General features: G+C 47.4%; 2 long non-coding RNA genes across 2 annotated transcripts in view; one reads left to right on the top strand and one right to left on the bottom strand.

The window, feature by feature from the left end:
• Positions 1–749: 749 nt before the first annotated feature.
• LOC144382461 (uncharacterized) lies at positions 750–20,070 on the bottom strand. Its single transcript, XR_013449446.1, has 3 exons — positions 19,958–20,070; positions 3,415–3,655; positions 750–1,179 (listed from the first exon to the last, which is right to left on the bottom strand). It is a non-coding gene; the product is annotated as an uncharacterized LOC144382461 (long non-coding RNA).
• LOC118534127 (uncharacterized) overlaps positions 7,032–21,810 on the top strand; it is a 171,905-nt gene continuing 157,126 nt past the window's right edge. Inside the window, exons 1-2 of the long non-coding RNA XR_004916510.2 lie at positions 7,032–7,098; positions 8,781–8,912. This is a non-coding gene — a long non-coding RNA (uncharacterized LOC118534127). The remainder of the gene's footprint in view (positions 7,099–8,780; positions 8,913–21,810) is intronic.

Below are 21,810 nucleotides of genomic sequence, written 5' to 3'. Positions count from 1 at the left end.
ACAAATTACCCCTTTGCAGAGGCCTCCAGGGATGCTCACGTGTACAGGGGACCCTGGGTGGAATTAATATTTAAATAGCAGTGATACGAATGTCATCTCAGTGTTAAATCTACACATGCCCTGCCGGTCTACCCAAAGCTTAGGTAGGCCTGACCTTGATACGTGGGTACGGAAGAAGGCATGTTAACCTGGAGAGAGAAGAGGATCAGGGAAGGTCAGTCCACCTGGGGCTCGAAGGATGAATAGGAGTTTGCTAGCACTGGAGGGAAGGTGGGGGGGGAGAACATTTTGGGCAGAAAGAATAGTCTGCCAGGCACAGAAGTGAGAAAAGGCAGGGCTTGTTGAAGGGGTAAAGATATTGCTGTATGTGCAGGAGGAGAGGAAAGAGGAAGGCTGGGAGATGAAGCAGGATTATGTTCCAATTTTAGTATTACGAAAACCTTGACTATGAGGCTGCAAAGACGGACTTTGTTCTGAAATACAGGTGACAGAGTCAGGGAGAGTGACTCAGGACTGCTGTAAGGCGGGGGTGGGATTAGAAGAGAAGTCTGGCAGGGCTAGGAGGCTTGTGGGAGGCGAAGTTAATGAAAATAAGATAAAAAATAATCGGTAAATGAATAAAGCTTCAGTTCCTCAGCAGTAGTCGCCATGTTTCCGGGACTCGTTTGCCACTCGTAGCTAGTGGTTGCCGCGGGACGGTGCATGTAGACTTTTTTTTTTTTTTAAAGATTTTATTTATTTATTTGACAGAGACACAGCGAGAGAGGGAACACAAGCAGGGGGAGTGGGAGAGGGAGAAGCGGGTTTCCCGCCGAGCAGGGAGCCCAACGTGGGCCCGATCCCAGCACCCCGGGACCATGACCTGAGCCGAAGGCAGACGCTTAACGACTGAGCCACCAGGCGCCCCTCCTAGACGGTGCATGTAGAGTTCATCATCACAGAATGTTCTATTGGACAGCGCTAGTATAGAACGGAACCATGGCGCCTGGATGGGTGCATGCACTTCTCGCTGCAGGGAGAGATGGGTGTGGCAGGAGGGGCCCGAGTGGAGCCACATTCAAGGACAGCCTGTGGGTGGAGTTGAAGCCGTGCTCAGAGGCCCTTAACAGGGTCAAAATGATGGGAGTGGCCGGAAAAGGCCTAATCCGAGGTTAGAGGAAAGATGGCACCAGCTGAGTCCTAGAAGCCAAGAAGGAAGTTTCAGTAAGTAGAAACCACTGGTGAGCCTAGCAAAGGGCAGGAACGGTGAGGAGAGATGCAGCCTGGGCCAGTCAGCATCTTTCTCCTGGAAATTTGAATCGGGACACAGTGACTGAGCGCCTTAACTGTGGCAGCTGAGGCTGCTCTATGGGAGGCTATGAAGGCTTTGTGCAGGAAGATGCGCAGCCTGTCGGTGTGCGGACAGAAAGAAAGAGGCCCACGCCCCTGAAAGGGACCGAGGCAGAGGATGGCTTGATCACCTTCCAGTTGCCTCGAGGCCCTCACCTCTCCCTGTTGACACCTGCGCATCTTCACAGCGGTGCTGTCTCTACTTCTAACCAAGGGCGGGGGTTGGGGGAGGTGGGGCGAGTTCAGTGAATTTCCCTTTCTTACCACCCAGCGATCTCTAAGCACATCGACTCCCTACTGCCCAGCCCAGGACGTGGCACATACCGATTGCTCAATCAGTGCTTGTTGAACTGTCGAATTCATGTGAAATTTGAACGATGGGCAAGATTGAGACAAGCAGAGGGAAGGAGGAGGCCAAGGGCTGCCTCTTCATCCTTCTGCCTACCCCCTTGAATGCACAAGGAAATACTGCTGGCAGGCATTGAAAGATGTCCTCCTTCCCGCACCCCTTTGGCACCTGGAATATGGCGCCCCCCCTCCTTCCTCTTTCCTGAAGCTACACGTGTGGCTGGCACTGTTTCTGATGTCTTGACTTGCATCACTACACTCCCACATCAATTCAGGTGGCGGTTTAGAGCCAATTAAAATTTATAAGCCACAGGTAGTGAGTGAAATCCCAAGGATTAATTTGCTCAGTGGAGTATTAATCTGTGTAATGTCATAGGCGCTCCTTCAACAAACGTGGCAAGATGGAGACGGGGAGGTACATCCCCTCCTGTGTTTTACTGTAAATGCTTTAATTGGTCCCACTGGGCTGAGGGTGGGGTGTGGCCCCTCCAAGCACAGTGAAAAGGCAGAGTCAGCGATTTGGGTCCCCAGCTGAGCTGCCCAGAACTCAGCACCCCTCCTCTGCTAGGCAGCAGACCCCACCACCCCCTCCCTCAGCTGGCAGAGACCTGCCCTCTGACCAGCACTCCTTCTGCTCTGTGCTCCCTCTCCATCCTGCCCCCCCCGGGGCAAGGCAAGGGAAGGAGCAGTGATGGGCTGATTGCATCAGCTCCCAAGACCTGCCACTTTCCAGGGTTTTGTAATTAGAATCCTTCTCAATTAGGAGGTGGGGTGAATCAGCAACCAAATTAATAATGTGGCAAGGCCCACCTGTCCAGCCAGCCACCTTGCGCAAGACTACCAAAGAGCCCGAGAGAAGATATACTAATGCTGAGACTGCAAAATTAGGGCTCCATGGTTGGCTGGATGTGAGCCTGTCCGGTAGGCTTTGATGCTGGGGTTTGAGACACCTGGGTTCTAATTAAATTCCTTCCCCCAGCACAGCTTAGCTGAAGAGAACCTTGTCTCAAGGGCACTCGGTTTCTTCCTGGAGAATGTAAACTTCAGTGTTGTAAGTCAGAGCAGTTACTGTAGCTGGTGACCCTGGAGTTCAGAGGGGATTAAGTGGTTTGTCAGAAAGGTAGGCAAAGGCAGAACAGTGGGAAGCCACTTAATATAATGACTAAGAATTCTGGCTTTGAACCCAGATTCAAGTCCAAGTTCTCTACTTAGCAACTGGATGCTTTTAGGCAAATTAACTAACTTCTCTGAGCTTGTTTCTGTATTACTAGAATGCGTGGCAAAACATCTACCTTGCAGGGTTGCACAGCATATAATGAAGTGTTTAGCCCAGTGCTTGCAAATAGCCAACTCTTAACAAATAGCGGCTTTTATTATTGTTGTTAATAGTAGTGATAAAAAAAAAATACCCCGAGTCCCAGTCTCTCTCTGCTTGCTTCTTTCAACCTCACCTGTGCTTCGTGATAGCAGGATAGTGGAAAGGAAAGCTTTGAAAAGGACATAATTGATGCTTAAGCAAAAGGGATTATTGTTACCAACAAGCTAAGTGGAAGGCTGCAGATTCCTGCAGGGATGGCTGGCTTGCTCTGGTGACATGGCGGGGGCGGGGGGGAGGGTAGTTCAGGACAAAAGTTCCTCTCGGTTTTAGAGGATTCTGATGCTGGCGTGAGTGTCAGTAACAGAAATGACTTCAGGCTGGTTTAAGTAGGAAAAGAATTTGTTGAAAGAGAATATGACCTATCAGAGCATCAGCAGGATAGCTAGGGAAGCAGGATAAGGGTGGCCGGACACCAGGACCACAGTCTGAGCTGAGCTGCAGGGTAGGCTTGGTGTGGAGCTGGTGCTACTTCTGTCCCCACTCGGATGCCCTAAGGACCTGGGAGCTGCCTCTATTTCTGGGACGCATTTTCTCCTGACCATGCCTCTTCAAGTCATGGGCATCTGGTCCACTCTTCTTTGATGACACACTGGGCTTCAGCTGCAAAGAGAATGGAAATATGAAACAACTATCAGGCCTGTATTGTTTTCTGGCTTAGGAGGAGGGCTGTGCCTCCCGAAGACTCACACAGTAGGGTATTCCATAGTAGGAAGACTCAGCCATAAAGTGACATATGTCAGTGACAAATACCAGCAGTCTTCCAAATCCCCATCCAGTGGACCACGAGGACGTTGAAGCCTTCCCTGGCACATTTCTGGCATATTTCTGCATTGACTGGTACTTCTGTGTTTTCTATTGTGTTGAGAAAGGGACTTGTGCTCCTGGAAGTTGAGGCCCAGATCTTGCAATGGCATCAACAGGCTGCTTGGGAACTCTGGGGTGGGGGAGGAGAGTGAGGGAACCAGTGATGGCTGGACTTTTCCCTGCCTTCGAAGGCAGCTGGTCAAAACGTTCAGGCCAAGGGCAGAGTCCAGCTGTCCAGAGACCCAGTGAATCAGAGCCGCGGTTACAGAGGGAGAGCCAGCAGTGCGGCCAAGGTGGGGGGCACACTTGGGCTGTGATGCCCCTCCTCACCAGGCTCCACTCTATGGGATGGTGTGTTCAGCGGGGAGGAGACTGGCTGGAAAGGCCCTTTTCCTGCTCTGACAGCTCACCTCGTGTCCCAGGGTCTTCGCCCCACCCCCGCCCCCCATGGTGGGCGTGACCACTGAGCTCCAGGGAAATGAAAGGTAGATTCCCATTGCCAAATGATAAGGACTCTGATATATTCCAGTCGCTTCCCCACAACAGCACTGAAGCAGTCAAACACCAGTAAAAAAACGAAAGCTAATCTTATCCACACAGCAGAAAAAAGTAGTGCTGTTGCATTCAAATCGTGGGTGGGTGGCTGGCTGGATGGGGAGTCGGAACCCACATGGCCTCCCTTGCCTCACCCGAATACCAGGAACCCTTAGGACATTGGTTCTCAAAGTATGGTCTCTGTATCAACAGCGTTAACATCACCGGGTAACAAATGCAAGTTCTCAGGCCCCGTGGCCGAATCACTGAGTGAGAAACTGGCGGGGGGCTCAGCCCTCTGTTTTAATAAACCCTCCAAGGGATGCTGGTGCTTGAGTTTGAGAACCACTGCTTTAGGATTTTGAGGAGATGCTCTCCTTCTCGAAGGGCCTCAACTTTCCCCCTCTGTAAAGTGGAGAGTTTGAATGATTTTTTAAAATACAGATTGAAATAATTCCATGGAATGGAAAAGCCCGGTTCCTCACTTGATTCTGTTATCAATTAGCTGAGCATCCTTGGGTGAGTCACAAAACCTCTCTGGGCAGAGTTTACTTTCTCATCAAAGGGAAGGTGTTCAGATGGCTTCATGGAGGAGGCAGCACCTTGGGGGCATGGACAGGATTGGGTGACTTTGCCGGCCACCTGTGGCCCCTGGTGCCATGATATGTTTGCGAAGTGGTTTGCTGCAGCATCAGCACTAGACTGGGAGCAGCCCCGGGTCAACAAGGAGGACACAAAATGGTGGTGCATCCATGTCATAAAATATCCTGCAGTGTCAAAGAGAGTGAGGAGAATGTATCTGTACTGATTTGGGCTCATCTCTCAGATACAGTAAGTGAAAAAAACCAAGGTGGAGAACAATATGTATAATAAGCTAAAATTTGTGTGAAAAGATATATGTTTGAATTTACATAAGATATCTCTGGCAATAGCAGATCCCTCTTGGAAAGGGCCCTTTAGGGACTGGGGTTGGAGGTGATAGGAGTGAGACTCACTTGTCACCAAATTCCCTTTGGTACTGTTCGAATTTTTAAACCATATACAGTTGACCCTTGAACAACATGGGTTTGAACTGTATGGGTCTACTTATATGTGGTTTTTTTTTTTTTTTGGATAGAGTACAATACTGTCAATGTATTTTATCGTTTTCTTAGTAACATTTTTTTTTCTCTAGCTTCCTTTGTTGTAAGAATACAGTATATAATACATATAACATATAAAATATGCGTTAATTGACTGTTTAAGTTTTTGGTAAGACAATAGCAGGCTATTAGTAGTTAAGTTTTTGGGGAGCCAAAAGTTACATGTGCAGTTTCAACTGCGCAGGGGGTCGGTCGCCCTAACCCCCTGCGTTGTTCAAGGACCAACTGTACACGTACTAGTCAAAAAATGAAAATGCAACAAAAAAGCGCCCGCAATAGAGAACCACAGTCCTGTCTGGCTCTCTGATGTTTTGATCTTGGAGCAGTGGCAGCCAAGTCTGCAAGTCAAAGATGAACGAGGCTCATGTGGTGGCCCGAGAGCGAGAAGGAGAGGAAAGTAGGGCAGCGGGGGTCGGTGGAGTTCACTGTGACACGCTCACGAACGGCCCCCTGTCCAGGCACCTGTCTGCACCGTGCAAGGACAGGGAGACGTGGACGTGCAGAGGGCCTCTGCGCATAGGCTGTGGGCTGGGCCGCGCACCAAAGCTCTGGAGGGCAGAGTCAGGGCACTGACCTCACAGTGGACCCCAGCGGGGCACTCGCATGATGGAGTCCAGGACCCCAGAGGTGCCAGAGGGCGGGGTGTGAGGCTGGGCTGGAGCATGGTGGCTCACAGACAGGCCATCCTGACAGGGCTTCCTGATCACGGTGCCCTTCGCTCTACCTGATCTCCTGCATGCCCACGAGAGGCATTATTGTTAACCCCTTTCTCATTTTTTTCCAAGGACCTGCCCAAGCTTGCATTGCTGGTTAATGGCTGAGCTGGGATTGGAACTTAGGTTACTGAGTGTAGAAATAGGAAAGAACTCAGAGTCCCAGATTTGAGAAGTGGATTTGGTAGAGCAGGCAGTTCACGGGCAGCTGCCGACCCAGAGGAACTCCCTTGGGCTGGGGCTCGGCTGCTTCCTCACAGGGAGGATGAAGATGGTCTTGGGACCCTGTGAGAGGTTCTCCCGCGGCCTGGTCCCGTTATCCTCCTCTCACTGCAGTGCCAGTCAGACCTGATAAATGAATAAGATGAACATGCTCTGCCTGTTGAAATCCTGTTATTCCTTTAAGGTCCAGCTCAAATGCCTGTCCTCCATGAAGATTCTCTGATCAGCCCCAGTGGCCTGGATCACTCTATTCTGACCTTGCGGGAACCCCAGGCAGAGTGAGCAGTCCCCTCAGAGCCCTCCTCCGAGCAGAGAGCCAGGATTGGATTCCTTGAGGTTTCCCACCCTATGGCAAATTATAGGTGCCCAGATAGGTGCCCAAATTATAGGTGCCCATGTTTTGTGAAGGCTGAAAGGTCTTCTGCCCTCATTTCTCCACTCTCCAGATAGAAATCATTTATGATGATGAGTCTCATATGGTTAGAACAGAGGGTGTGTGGCAGGGAGTGGCCAGGGACTAGTGTTCGGAGTTGGGGCTGGTTGTGAATGCCTTTTATCCTGCAGGCTGCAGGCAGACTTCATCCTGGAGGCCTGGGGAGCCATCAGGGGTGCAGCCTCTCTGGCAGCGGTAAGGTGGGAAGCCTGGGGCTATGGGGGAGAGCCTGGATGTAGATGATCAGGAGGGACTCAGCAGGCCTAAGACCCCTGCATGGATCTGAATTAGGCAGTGGGGGGTGGGGGCTGCTGGTGGAGGGCAGCCAGACCTGGGGTCAGCAGTTGGGGAGAGGAGGAGGAAGGAAGAAAGGGAACGGGGGCAGGGGAGGGGGACTCCCAGTGCCTGGTGGCTTCTAATGGGCTTCGCGGTGGGTAAGACAGAATTTCAAGTAAAAAGAGGGGTCAGAGGAAGTCTCAACAGCGGAGGGGCACGCTCTTTTCCAAAGGAGGGGCGATGGCCAACTTCACAGGCTTCAGAAGTCAGTCTGTGGAGGGCTGGGGGAGAGGTGGCTGGAGCCGGCAGGTGGGAGGCCACTGGCGGTCCCGCGTGACTGCTTTCTGGGGTGTGATGGTAGCAAAGCCAGACTGCAGTGGGAGGCCGGCAGCGGGGGCATGGAGCACGGGCTAGGAGTGGGCGCTCAGCACAGGCTCCCTGCTTGATTGATTCTGCTGCTTGAACAACACAAATAGCCGGAAATGTAAACACTGCTGGATCCGGCACAGCGCCCCTTGGCATTGCTAATTAGCCCTGAGATTACTCCTTGCAAGGGAGCAACTACATCACACCTTGGTTCTGGCTGAACAAGCGGAGCAGGGAGGCAGGTCTGGTCAGTGGCTGCCCATTGCCCCCCCCCCCCCCAACCCCCCACGCCGTCCTCTTTAAGAAATGTCAGAAACAGTCACCCAGCCCCTGCCTCCTGGTCCTACCTTTCTGAGGTACCATTGCTTAGGTGTTATTAGTTAAGTATTAGTTAAGAGAGGGACTAATTTGTGTAATGGAAAAGTCACAGAGAGAGAATGTGGTATAAATGTTAATCGCTTTTTTAACTTCACATTATGTGATCCGTTAACATTAATATTTAATTTAATGCAGTCAAAAGATTAATGCTTGTGTTTATTTCTAAAAAAGGCAAGGATGCTTCAGGCTGCTTTTCAGCTTGGTTGAGCTTTGGGGAAAAAAAAAACCAACCCACCCAGAACAGAAGAAATGTATTCATGCTGTAATAAGACAAATACCCTCTCCCCCACCCGCTCTCCCTCCTCCATTCCTAAAAATAAGCCGCGGGGTTCTAATGGGGACACTGATTAAATATTCGGCTCTGTAATTTATGCCCAAGTGAATCCCAACAGGAACCAGGGGCTCTGGAAATCTGTTGTGAAATAATTATCCTGAATGACATTGTCGAGATGGTCTGCAAGGGTGCTGTCAATAATGCATTAGCCCAAATCTGTTTGAAATACAGCAAGGAAATTACACGATATTCATGGGAACCTGAAAGAATTATCAGTAAACAAATTTAATCAACTTGATGTTATGCATACCACTCAACCTCTTATTATCTGATCATCTAGGTTTAGAACACGCAGGGGAATTGAATGACGCGGGATGCGAGACTGAGCGTGTGTGTGTGTGTGTGTGTGTGTGTGTGTCTATGTGTATGTATGTGCACGCGCAAGCACGCTTGGTGTAACCAGCCTCAGGTCTCTGCATTTCTCCTTCTTGGCTGCGTTTCATTTGCATTTTTCTCTAGGCCTGATTGTTGGCTGCCAGCTTTCACCTCAGCCTGGCTCTTAAACTCTCTTTTCTTCCCCCAGAGTCGGAGCCCTGCTTAGAAAAGTCAGCTGACTGCCTGCCTTTCCTCCAGATGCCTCTTTCTCTTGCCTTTCAAAGGAGTGGTGGTTGCCCCTGCTATGGAAGTCAGGAGTAAAGCAGTAGGAGGAGACGGGGTGAGTGCCATCATCGGGGTAGACACTTCTTGGCATAGAAGAAAGAGCCCTAAGTGAAGATCTGCCGCTATTTAGCTGATCTTACACAAGCCTCTTCCCATCTCTGGGCCTTAGTTTTCCCATCTGAAAAATGGGTCTTGAGTTGGGTGGTCTGTGTCATTTTATGAAATCTTGGTAGAAGTTCAGCAGCGTGTCATTTGCTTGGATTTTGCTCCTTGCCTTCTAGATAGGGACCCCAGAGGGAAGGGGCTTTCTCAAAACCAAATGGGAAATTGGAGGCAGAGTCAATGTAACTTTCAGACCCACTTCTCATGACTCCTCTATCCCCCAAATCAGAACATTACTTTTCATCTGCACTAAAAGCCACGGGGAGCATTTCAGAGTCTTTAGTCCAGAACTGAGCCCTAGGTTCCGTGGGGGGGACTTAGGTTGCCCTCCTGGCTTTGCAAGTCCCTTTCCATTTCCAAGCCTCAGCTTCCTTGTCTGTACAACAAAGGGGCTGGATGAGATGACCTTTCAGAACCTCCCTTATTTTTGCTTTGACATTCCACATCAACATCCACTTTCTAAGTTCCTCAACTGGCTATGGCTTATATTTTGAGAAAGGAGGTCTAGCTTTGGTTTCCAGACTGTAACCCTTTCTTCGAACTTCTTTATGGTGAAAGTACGCTCTTATTGAGCATCTGCTGTGGTCAGTGCCCAGGTCTGGGCCCTGTTGGGAGGTGTGTGTGGAATATACTTAATTGAGTCCACTTTGAGCCTGGTCCTGGGCCTGGTATTGGCATGACTTCATGGAACTTGGGAAATAATATTTGGGGAATGAATGAAAGCTGATTCATTCAACAGCTTCTTTTGGGGTACTCAGCATTATATAGGATAATAGTAACATATACGAATACAGACTATGTACTAAGCACTTCAGTGTTTAAGAGCATGGTGAATGAGACTTTCCCATTGCTTGGGAATGGGCCACCATGAAGCAAAGGTAGGAATAAGAGGCAGAGAACACCTGTGTTATAAAGAACACCAAAAGCAAAGAGGTATAGATACGCCCCCAGAAGCTACTGCATGGGCTCTTCTACCTCCATCCGTTACTGCAGCCCGGACCCTGGCCCCACACTGTCCCAGCCTAGACAGATGAAAGTCCAGATATGGCACTCTTCAGCATGGTAGCCGCTAGCCTCACATGGCTATTAAACACTTGGAATGTGCCTAGTCCAGATTGAGATGTGCTGTTAAGTGTAAAATACACACTGGATTGCAAAGATTTTTAGCACAATAAAAGGACATAAAGTATCTCAATAATTTTTTATATGATTACATGTTGAAGTAATATTTTGGATATATTGAGTTAAATGAAATAGAATATTAAAATTAATTTTACCTGTTTCTTTCAGCTCATTTTGAAGTTTTATTTATTTAAGTAATCTCTGTACCCACCGTGGGGCTCAGACTCACAACCCCGAGATCAAGAGTTGCCCACTCTTCTGACTGAGCCAGCCAGGCACCCCTCTTTTGGCTTATTTTGATGTGAATAGTAGGAAATTTAAAGTTATATATGTCTTACATTATATTTCTATTGGAAATAGAAATATTTAAATTATTTCAAAGAATATTTAAATATTCAAATAATTTTTCTGATGGGAGTAGGGAGTACTAGGAGGGTAGTGATGTGGCTTTCTCCCTCCCATTTCTCATGTGGGAGGCTAGAGGGGCATTTGTCCTCACTCCATGTAAGGGATTCTAAGAGAATCACTCACAGAGATGGAAGGGTCCTGGATAAAGGAAGATTGACATTTTAGTTCTTGGTTTAGCTTCTCTTTAGCAGGGGAATTGCTGATCTGTTCCTGGTGCTTATTTGAACAGGGGGAAAAGATCATCGGAGAGTGTAGTAGGCAGAAAAATGCCCCCCACCTTGTCCTAAGATGTCTATGTCCTCATCCCAGCAACCTGTGAATTACCCTATATGGTGAAAGGGACTTTGCAGATGTGATGAAGGTTAAGTAAAGACCTTGAGATAGGGAAATTATTCTGGATTATCCAGTTGGGCCTAATCTAATCACATGAGTTCTTGAAGGTGGAGAGCCTTTCCGGGCTGCCATCAGAGAGAGATGGGATGACTAGGATGATGGAAGAAGAGGCAGGAAAAATGAGAGGTGTGAAAGGGGATTGGTTTGCCATTGCTAGCTTGGAATATGGAGGAAGGGGCCATGATCTGAGCAGTGCAGGTGGCCTCTAGATGCTGGGAATAGCAAGGAAGCAGATTCTCCCCTAAAGCCTCTAGAAAGGGACACAGCCCTGCTGATACCTTGATTTTGGCCCGGGAGATCTGTGCTAGATGTCTGACCTACAGAAGTGTAAGGCAGTCCATCTGTGTTGTGTTAAGCCACTGTTTGTGGTAATTTATTATGGCAGCAATAGGAAACAAATACAGAGACACCGGCTTGGAGAGAGTACAGCGTTTTGGCAAAATAAAACTGCATGAGTTGCTCATGAGTTGAGTGGACCTCTTGGAACACAGTCAGACTTAAGCCATTCTGCTAAGACCCTGGATGCAGGGGAAAGAAGCTTAGCAGCCAGAGGCTTTCAGGTATACCCCCCTTGGGGATGTGTGGTGGAGAGTTCTCTTTCCTGTAGGGCCTCCTGAAGAGCTCATTCATGTATTCCAGGATCAGTTTGGGATCTACCACATAGAGACTGAAGAATTCCATGGAAGAGCCATTAGCCACCTACATCATTTAGACAGGCTAGGTTATGCTAAGTAAACACACAGCCCCCAAATCTTAGAGCTTTATGACAATGGAGATATATTCCCTGTTCCTTCCCATGTCTATCTCTACTCATCCTAGTGGGATCTGTCTTCACGTGTCATTTGCTAAAGCAAGCCATGTGGCTGCACCTAATTTCAAGGGGACAGAAAAGGGTAATCCAACCGTGTGCTGGGGTTAGAGCTGGGGATATTTATTGATCAGCACTAATGTATACCAGTCCCCTTTTCTTTTTTATCCTTTCCAGGCCCAAAAGCTCCCAAGGAGAAAGGGCCCCAGGAGAGGAAGGGGGAGGAGGATGGAAGAGCAGAGCATATGCGTTTTCTCATGGCAAGACTCTCAGGTTGATACCTGGCTGGTATGGGAAGGGTGTGAGTGCTAAATGAGATAGGCGATTGAGATTTTTTTTTTTTTTTTAGATTTTATATATTTACTTGAGAGAGAGAGAGAGAAAGGACAAGCATGAGTGAGGGGCAGAGGCAGAGGGAGAGGCAGACTCCCTGCTGAGGAGGGAGCCCAATGGGGCTCAATCCCAGGACTCCGAGATCACAACCCGAGCCGAAGGCAGATGCTTAACCGACTGAGCCACCCAGGCACCCTGGTGAATGAGATTTTAAACCAGACTGGAATTTCCACTTAGATACTGAAAATGAAAGGAGACTGAGGGGTCTTCCTGTGATGTCATTATAAAACAGGAATGTGAGATTCATCAGGGCATGAATGAAGGCAGTACTTTGAAAGCCGTTTTTTTATGTCTGGCTAGTTTCAGACTCTACTGAGTCCCAACTACGCATGCATTAAATCCTCAGAATGATCCTTTGAGTCAGTCCCTTTTACCTTCATTTTACATAGCATAAAACTGAGGCTCAGAGAGGGTAAGTAACGTGGCCAGTGGCACACAGCTCCAGCAGCTAGCCAAAACTCCAAAACTCAGACTTGTCTGACTCCAAGTACACTTTTTTTTTTTTTTTTTTTAGAGAGAGAGAGCGAGCACAAGCAGGGGGAGCAGCAGAGGGAGAGGGAGAAGCAGGCTCCCCGCCGAGCAGGGAGCCAGATGCGGGGCTCGATCCCAGGACCCTGGGATCATGACCCGAGCCGAAGGCAGCCGTTTAACTGACTGAGCCCCCCAGGCGCCCCCCAAGTACACTTTAAAAAGCCATACTTGCTGTGCTGTGTCATACTACTCTGATGTAAGTGGAGTACTACTACTTCTGGAGTAGACAAAGAGAGACACGCTCACGCTGTGAGTTAGCCCTTTGTGGGTAGAGGGGTAAAATTAGAAAGATCCTCAGGATGTAGCCAGAGAGAACGGACGTTTCTGGGACACCTACCATGTGCCAGGCCCTGCCACATACTTGGCATACATTATCTCAATTTAACTCCCAGGGCCATTCCATTCCAGTTTTGCAGATGAGTCAAACCGAGCCATAAAGAGATGACTTGACTTGTCCAGTGTCACACAAGTAATAGGCAAGATTTGAATCCAATTCTGCCTGATTTTCGAAACTCTTTCCATCCAGCAACAATCTCCCAGTGAATGAGTTTTGGAGGAGGCCGCTGTCTGGGGGGACAGTCTTGAGGAAGGCCTCCAGGCCAAGAGGACATAATAGAAACAGGGAGGGTGACAAGTGAAGGTGCACAGACCAGAGCTTGGGGCCAGGAGTAGGCAGGTCTGACTGGCACAGAGAGTGTGTGAGAACAGTGGGGGCAGGAAGAAAAGCAGTTTGGAGCCAGGTGGGGAGTTGTTGGGAATGTCAGGTTGAGGAGTTTGGCTTTGTTTCCTCGGGCCACGGGAGACCATTTGCAGTAAGGTCTAGTGTGCCTTTGGAAGAGGAACAGGAAGCCTGGAGTGTGGGGTTTCTGGGGCTTTCTGCCATCCCCCCCCCCCCCCAGCAGGTGGAAAACTGGAAAGGGCTAGTTTAGGCAGAAATGTCCCTCAAGACGAAGTATGGTCAGGGGTGGGGGAGGGGGATTTCAGATCCAGCAGGACAGGGCAACAGAAGGCACTGAAGTACGGAGGGGCATAAGGCAGAGGAAAGATTGTGGCTTTGGCACATGACAGACCTCTTTCAGGTCTCAGCTCTGTGAACCTGGACACATAATTTGCTTTGATGACATTGAAATTAAATGAGCTCTGTGTGAGAGAACCCGCAGATTTCCTCACTTTAACATGCTTCAAAATGTAGCCCCTTTAGTATCTGTGTCTGACCTTCTTGAGGAGCCCCTTTCCTACAGGGGAACAGGGAAACCTCACATGTCTACTGACAGGCTCCACTAGCCTATTCAGTCACCTTTCAGTGAAAATGTTCCCACTCTTCATTTCTGTCTTTCTCTCAGAGCTGGCTTAAATAGTTCCTTTGGGATTAATGAATAACTCTTTTCTTTAAGTAAATGTCTGCTCTTTCAGAGTTTTCACTTCTTTCCCTTCTTCTGTCCAAGACGGCACCTGGGTATTTGAGGGCTTCACTGCATTCTCCAGGTTACGGAGGGACGGGCCTTGGATTTGCATGGTGTCTTCTATATCCAGGAGCTAGTCTGGTCTGCTCCCTGGACTGGTGGCCACTAAGGTGAGGCTGACCTCTTCCGGCCTTCTGGGTGATGTGCTGGTGGAGGCTGTGGTTTTGGCCATTTGTCCTCAGGTCACAAAGAAGTTCCTGTCCACGATGGCCTCTTTCTCTTGATCCTAGGCCTCTGCCCTCTCAGTACCTTTGTGTACCCTCCTTTGATCGCCTCTTTGGTGGAGGGTCAGGGGTTCTGCCTCAGGCTCATTCCTCTGGCCACTTCCTACAGTTGCTGCTGTGCCGTCACCCTCTGCCATGTTGGAAAGCTTCTGAGTGGCTTTTCTTAAAGAAAAACTCTTGCTGGTAGACATGGGAAGTGAGTGGGCCTTTAATTGTTTGGATGGCTTTGGCTTTCCCCTCGACCTATCTAATTTATCTCTTCAACCTGAGACTGCAGTTAGGGGGGGAAGGGGTAACACAATGGCCTGAGCTCCCCTCCCCCACTCCCTCCCTCCCTCCCTCCATCTTTTGTTCTCACAGCTTTGTGAATGTGAAGGGATGAACATCCTGACTTCTACTTTGGGGAAATATGGCACCACAAGTCATGTGGTTTAAGGGTACTGACTCCATGCTAAACTCCAGGGACAGACAGATAACTAAGGCCTGGACAACTACACCATTCCTTTCCCCTGGCCAGTGACTGGTTCAGGGATGGACTTGTGACCATATTTGTGCAATGAGAGATAGCTCTGGGAACTTATTAGAACTTATAACAGAGGAGTGCCTGGATGGCTTAGAGAGTTAAGCATCCAATTCATGATCTCAGCTCAGGGTTGTAAGATTGAGCCCTGCTTTGGGCTCCGTGCTCAGCAGGGAGTCTGCTTGTCCCCCTCCCTCTGCCCCTCCGTGTGCTCTCTCGCTCTCTCTCAAATAAATAAATCTTAAAAAAAAAAAAGCTTCTAATAGGGTTGCCTGGGTGGCTCAGTCAGTTAAACATCTGCCTTTGGCTCAGGTCATGATCCCAGGGTACTGGGATTGAGCCCCATGTCGGGCTCTGTGCTCATCAGGAAGCCTGCTTCTCCCTCTTCCCCTGCTTGTGCTCTTTCTCTCTCTCTCAAATAAATAAATGAAACCTTTAAAAACAAAACAACTTATAACAGAGAAGTCCTTTAAAAAATTTTAACAATGAAATATAATTTACATAGAGGGAAATGCACTGATCTTTAGTGTTTAGTGTGAAGAGCTTTGACAAGTGGGGGCGCCTGGGTGGCTCAGTCAGTTAAGCGGCTGCCTTCAGCTCAGGTCATGATCCCAGGGTCCTGGGATCGAGCCCCACATCGGGCTCCCTGCTCGGCAGGAAGCCTGCTTCTCCTTCTCCCACTCCCCCTGCTTGTGTTCCCTCTCTCGCTGTGTCTCTCTCTGTCAAATAAATAAATAAAATCTTAAAAAAAAAAAAGACCTTTGACAAATGTATACACATTTGTGTAACTAGCACCCAAATAAAGGTATAGATCATTCCCATCACCCTCAGAAGTTCCCTAGGCCCTTTTCCAGTCAATCCCAGAAAGTCTCTTCTTGTCCCTTTCTAGTCAATACCACTCTCTTCCCAGTACACACAGTAAAGGCAATCATTATTCTGACTTTTATCATTATTGATTACTTTTCCTGTTCTAGAACTTTTCATTTTGGGTTTTTCATTCTGTTCCGCTTATCTATTTGACTATACTTAATCCAACGTCACAGTACCTTGATATATTGCCTTGGAGTTAAGCAGTATAAATGTTTTAATTTTGTTCTTTTTCAAGACTGTTTTTGTTAGTTGGGTCCTTTGAATTTTCATATATATTTTAGAATTACCCTTCCAATTGTTCAACACGGCATGCTGGGATTTTGATTGGAATCTCAATGAATCTGTAAATCAGTTTGGAGAAAGTTGACATCTTATCCATATTGAATCTTCCAAACCATGAATATGGTATATCTCTCCTTTTTTTTTTTTTTTTTTTAGGTTTTCTTTCATTCCTCTCAGCAATGTTTTGTTCTCAATGTAGAAGTCTTTTATTATGTTCAGTACCAAGTATTTTATATTTCGTGATGCTATTATAAAAGGTATTTTTAAAAATTTCATTTTCCAGTTGTTTGTGGCTGGTATAGATGTTCTCTCTTTAGTGTCTGCTAAGCTGGTGGGAGGTGAGTCATGCAAGAGACATCATGGGGAGATGGTCTCCCTGATAGTGAATTCAAAACAGAGGGGAGAAGAGCTGAAAGAAGGAGGGTGGGGGGTGGGGGAGGAAACAGAGAAAGAGACAGAGACAGGGAGAGAGATAGAAGGAGAGAGCTCTGAAGAAAAGATCTGAGCTCCTAGATTCCATATTGGCTGAAGCCAGGTCTACCATGGATATTACTGGAGACCATAAATTTATTTATTTTTGCTGAAGCCTTTTTGAGCTAGATTCCTGTCACTTGCAACTGAAGGAGTCCTGACTAATCCAGTGTCTGACTTGGCCCAGCCTTGCAGACTAATGTGTAGCTGGGTATGAGTTCCATGCCAATGAAGAAAAGACACAACATGGATCACCAATTTATTCTCTCTTCCCATGAGTGAGCTGTGGGGCTTCGGGTTTCCTCATGAGGTGAGGAACTATGAAGTGAGCCCACTGTTTAATTCTTTCCTCTTCTTTTCTTCTTTTTCCCCCCTTTCTCCCTCACTTCTTTCTTTCCTTCCTTCCTTCTTTCCCTCCAAAGCACAGTCTAAACCTCTACAGAAGAATTTAAAAACCAACATTGCCTCTGTTAGCTGGTCTGTGGTCCTGCCATTTGAGATACAACAGATCTCCTCAGTTTTGCTGAGGAACGTGGGATTGATTTTTGTCCCTCCTCGGGCCTGTGGCATCACAAAAAGCACTCTAGCTTTTGAGGGCTGCTTTCTCTGCAACCCAGGGAATGCCGCTGCCTCTCATTAAATTCTTTCAGTTTAGACTGTCCCTCTGGTGGTGGGGGAAGGACTTGGGGGTAGGAGAGGGGGAATGTGTATATGGGAAGCACTTGCTATTTTTGCCACTAGGTTAGCCATCCATCCACCCAGTCATCCATTCTCTGAGCTCGGAACGTTTCATGGAAAGAAAGGTAAAATATGCACTGTGTTCCATATACATTATCTTATTGGATTTCTACTGCAACCCTTTGAGGTGGGCATTATTACTCTCATTTTTTCAGACGAGGAAGCTGAAGCTTAGAGCATGTAAGCCACATGTTAAGTCCAGACAATGAGAAGGTGACAGAGCTGACATTTAAACCCCCAGTGCCCCCGCTCTTTGTATTCTGAGAAGCTGTCTTGGTTTCCTGTGTGTGAGGGCCATGCTGAGCAGTGCAGGAGGTGGAGGGAGGATGAACACTGACCAGGTGTGAATCTTGTCATCCAACCCAGCAGCCCATTAGAGGAGCTGACAATGAGTAAATAACTGAATGCAGAGGAGAAGGGAGGAGCATCTAAATGTAATGATGTGAATCTTTGGGATACAGGGACCAAAAAAAATGAGAATTTCAGGGACTTTGCAAAATCCTAAGTTATTCTTAAGATTTCCAATGTTCTTCATTCTCTTTATGCATTTTTATATATAACTAAACGTTTTGATGAAGAAATATTAAGTTAGTAGAGTAGAACTATAGCCTATGATGTGTATTAAAACACAGGAAAATGCCAGTGAACATAATTGGGTAGTGTCTGAATAATGTCACATTGAGATCTCCTAGCAAGGTTAGCAGCACTAAGGAATTCCTTGTCTTCCAAAACTTGTTATTTCTTGGAACATAGGATTTATGTAAAATATACTGTGCATATAAACTTATTAATATTTATTTTATTTGCAAGAATAACTCACCATTAGCAGCAAAAAGGGCATCAAACACACACTGATAACACAAAAGCCTTGAGCAAGACTGACTCATGTCAACCTTAACCTTCAGCTCTGCCTGTCAGCCCTTCCTACTCTTGCTTTGACTTGACATTGGCAGATTCCTTCAAACCAGTAATGCCTCTATACTAATAAGCTTTGATTCTCACAGGAGAATATGATGCTGTTTCTGGTTTTCTTAGTTGCTTTTTCTCAGGAGTTGAGATCTGGAAGAGTATTTAAATTTCCTGAGAAAGAACAGGAAGGAGTTTCTGAATGGAGACCCTGGTCTTGAGGAAGGTCCACATACAAGATAGTGGGTTTGGGGAAGGTAAATATAATGGGCAGTTGCAGGACTCACAGCAGACTTCCTATGGGAGCTGGCACATGAGCTGGGATATGAAGGGTGGGCAGGATTTAGAGATTGAGGTGGGCATAAGAGTAGGGAGAAAGGCATTCCAGGTGGACTGCACAGCTTGAGCGAAGTAAGACCGAGAAGCTGGAAACTGGGGATACACCAGGCAATTAGATTGACCTTGAGCAGAGTGTTTGTGAAAGGGGGTGGTTAACAATACAATTGGAAGGGTAGAGTGGGGCTAAATCCACAGGGAGGGAGGCTCATGCATCATTTACATCTCTCTGTCCTGTAAAGTAGGTATTCCAGGGTTATTTGTTTCTTTTGTGATGAGGAGATTGAGGCTCACGACTTGCTTAAGGTCACATGGGTAATAAGTGGTAGAAATTGGGGAAGATGAACTCTATAGAACACACAGTCCAGTGTCTTGTTCATCACCAGCACACACTGGAAGTCTCTGGAATGAGGCAGTCCTTGGGATTTCTTAAATGTCTGTTGAGTTGAACTGATGTGTAGAAATTGAAGGGAAATTAGGTTTTGGTTAAATATGAGCAAACGCTTTCAGGAAAATCAGACTTCTGCAGCAAGTTGTTTTAACCCTTTTTTTTTTTTTGAGGTCTATATCTTTCTGTCATTTATCTATGTTTTATTGATGTGAATTTATAACTGATCATTGTTCCCTCTTCCTTTTGGCCACAAGGAAGTCTAATGTCAAATTTGTGGCTCTATAAAATGGGATGGTTTGCCTTTCTGCATGCTAATCTTAGCCCTTGCTTTGTTTCTTCCTGCCTTTCTGTCCCTTTGCTGTTCATTTTCTTGTTCAGCATTTGACATATTCATTCAAGCTGCCTCAAATTTGGATATAGTTAACTAATCTATAACTAATTGGGCACAGACTAAGAAATGCTAAGTCAGATGTGCAGAACAATGTAATATGCTGCCTTGTGAGGTCGTGAGCTCACTGCCATCAGAGGTGTGTAAGAAAAGACTGAAGCATTGTTTGGCTCAAAGATCCCTTTGGTTCTGAGATTTTCTGATTATAAGAGTTGGGAATAGGTCATCCTTTCACTGCATCTGCAGCCATCCCCCCAACAAGCTGCACCCTGGTGCCCAGAGTAAAATCCTCATCCTCTTGCCGGCCTGAGGTCCTTTGGCTACACAGCTAATGAGACTCTGGGGGCTGGGGATGCAGGCTGCCTGGCACTGGGGCAACACTGCAAATGACATTAAGAGCATGTGACTAGCAGTGGATTGATGGAGTAAGCAGATGTTAAGGTTTTGGCTGATAATGATTCATTACTATTTGGGAAAAACCTGATAGGGATGCTCTCACTCTAAGAATTAATTAGTTTATGCTTCATCAGTCGTATTGAGCAGAGTGTAAATGGCCCTTCTGAGTACAGAGCTCTCCAGTTAGGGGAATTAGCATTCCTTCCACCCAGCAAGACATGGGAACAGTGAGCTTCCTTCCATGGAAGAACAGGCAGAGGGGGAGGGGAGGAACAAGGAGACGGAAAAGCGTGCATACCTGATGTTTGCCTTTCCAGCTTCCATCCCTCTTCCTCCGCAGCTTATCATTTGGAGATGTTCCCCTTTGCCACTCTCAGTCTATGCTAGGGCGGGGCTGCTCCCTAGCCCAAGTTGGGAGGGAGACCATGTGACCAAAGCTGGGCCAATCAGTGTACTGCATCTCCTGGGCCACAGTGATTGGCTCACGGATGTACCTGTGTGACCCAATGAGAATACCCTGAGACTCAGTGAGACATTAGCTGGGAACCTAGGGAAGGCCATTCTCTCACTGTTCCCGAAGGGGTGTGAGGTAGGAGCTGCAGCAGCCGTTTTGTGATTCCAGCCTGCAAGCCATTGAATCGTTCCCAGCGTTTGAGCCTCCCCACCTGGTACTATGGGGAGCAGAGACAGCTGTCCCCACTGAAACCTATCTAAATTATAGATTCATGAGCAAAAAGAAGACCATTGTTGTTTTAAGCTACTAAGTTAGGGGTGATTTGTTACATATCAATTGACCAGAACAGCGTATTTTCCATATTTTGGACTGTAGACCAATCTTTCCTTATTGCAAACCTCATCATCTTACCTTTTTGTGTAAAAATTCCTCAGAAGCCTGTTGGTTAAAGACCAGACACCTTTGTGTGGTATTCAAGGCCTTTCTGGTGCTACCTCTGAGATCTCATCTCCCTGCCCTTCCTCTCAGGACTCCTGTCCTTCTGTCACACGGAACTGCCTGTGGTTCCCTAAATAGCTCATGCTCTCTCAGGCAGACGCATGCTGCTTCCTCTGCCCGGAGTGCCTGTCTGTCCCTACCAGATGACATCTCTGTGGAGGATTCCCTCCCTTCTCTTTTCTCTTTTTCGAACTCCTGTTAGTCAAATGTTGGAGCCCATAGATTAATTACTGTATTTTCTAATTCAACTATTTTTGTACCTATTCTTTGATTTGCGATATGGAGAATTTCCCTTATCTTCCAACTCTTCTTTTTTAAAGTGATTTTTTAAAAAAAGATTTTATTTATTTGACAGAGAGAGAGAGAGCACAAGCAGGGGGAGCGGCAGGCAGAGGGAAGAGGGAGAAGCAGACTCCCTGTGGAGCAGGGAGCCCAATGCGGGGCTCAATCCCAGGACCCCAGGATCATGACCTGAGCCGAAGGCAAGATGCTTAACGACTGAGCCACCCAGGGACTCCTGCACCAATCCTTTTTATGAACTTCTACCATGTGAAGTTTCTAAACAAATAGAAACACGACCATTGCTAAATTAAGTACAAAGGGTCATTCTTGGCAGCACAAGCCTCCCCAGTGTGAATCCACCACCCTCCCCTAGCCTTTCTTACGGTTGCCTCAGACTCCTCCCCCTCTTGCCCTATCCAAGCCACACCCTTATAGGCTGGTCCCCCAGTCCTGCTTCTCCATGGCTGATTGGAACAGCTCCTGGACATAGGCCCCAGGCCCATCATTGATAATTATGTTATAGCAAATGGCACCCTCAGGCACCTGGGGAGTCCTTCTCTGTCTCTTTTGTTGCTGTCTTGCTGAGCTTTAAATCTTTTAACAAAATATACTTTTCTCTTATTTGTATCTTGGCTCCCATCAAACTCATAAACCCCTGGGAGGCAGGGACTGTGGCTTAGTCATCTTTGTTCCCTCCAGAAGGCTGGTGAAGTACTTTACACTGCTAAGCTGGATGGAACAACCTGGAGATGGGTAGACCTTGTTGAGGTTTCAGCTCCCCCAGTTGATGGCTGTGTGTCCTTGGGTAACTAAATTAACTTCTCTGGGCCATCACTTCCTTTTGTGCATTTTGTGACTCAAATAGGATATGCCAAACCCTGCACAAACCTAAGGCCTGGTGAAAGTAAGTTTTCACT

The sequence above is a fragment of the Halichoerus grypus genome, chromosome 7 (genome assembly GCF_964656455.1).
Source record: "Halichoerus grypus chromosome 7, mHalGry1.hap1.1, whole genome shotgun sequence".
In the NCBI taxonomy this organism is placed as follows: domain Eukaryota; kingdom Metazoa; phylum Chordata; class Mammalia; order Carnivora; family Phocidae; genus Halichoerus; species Halichoerus grypus.
Note: the sequence above shows the minus strand (reverse complement) of the source record. Positions and strands in the feature narration are given on the sequence as shown.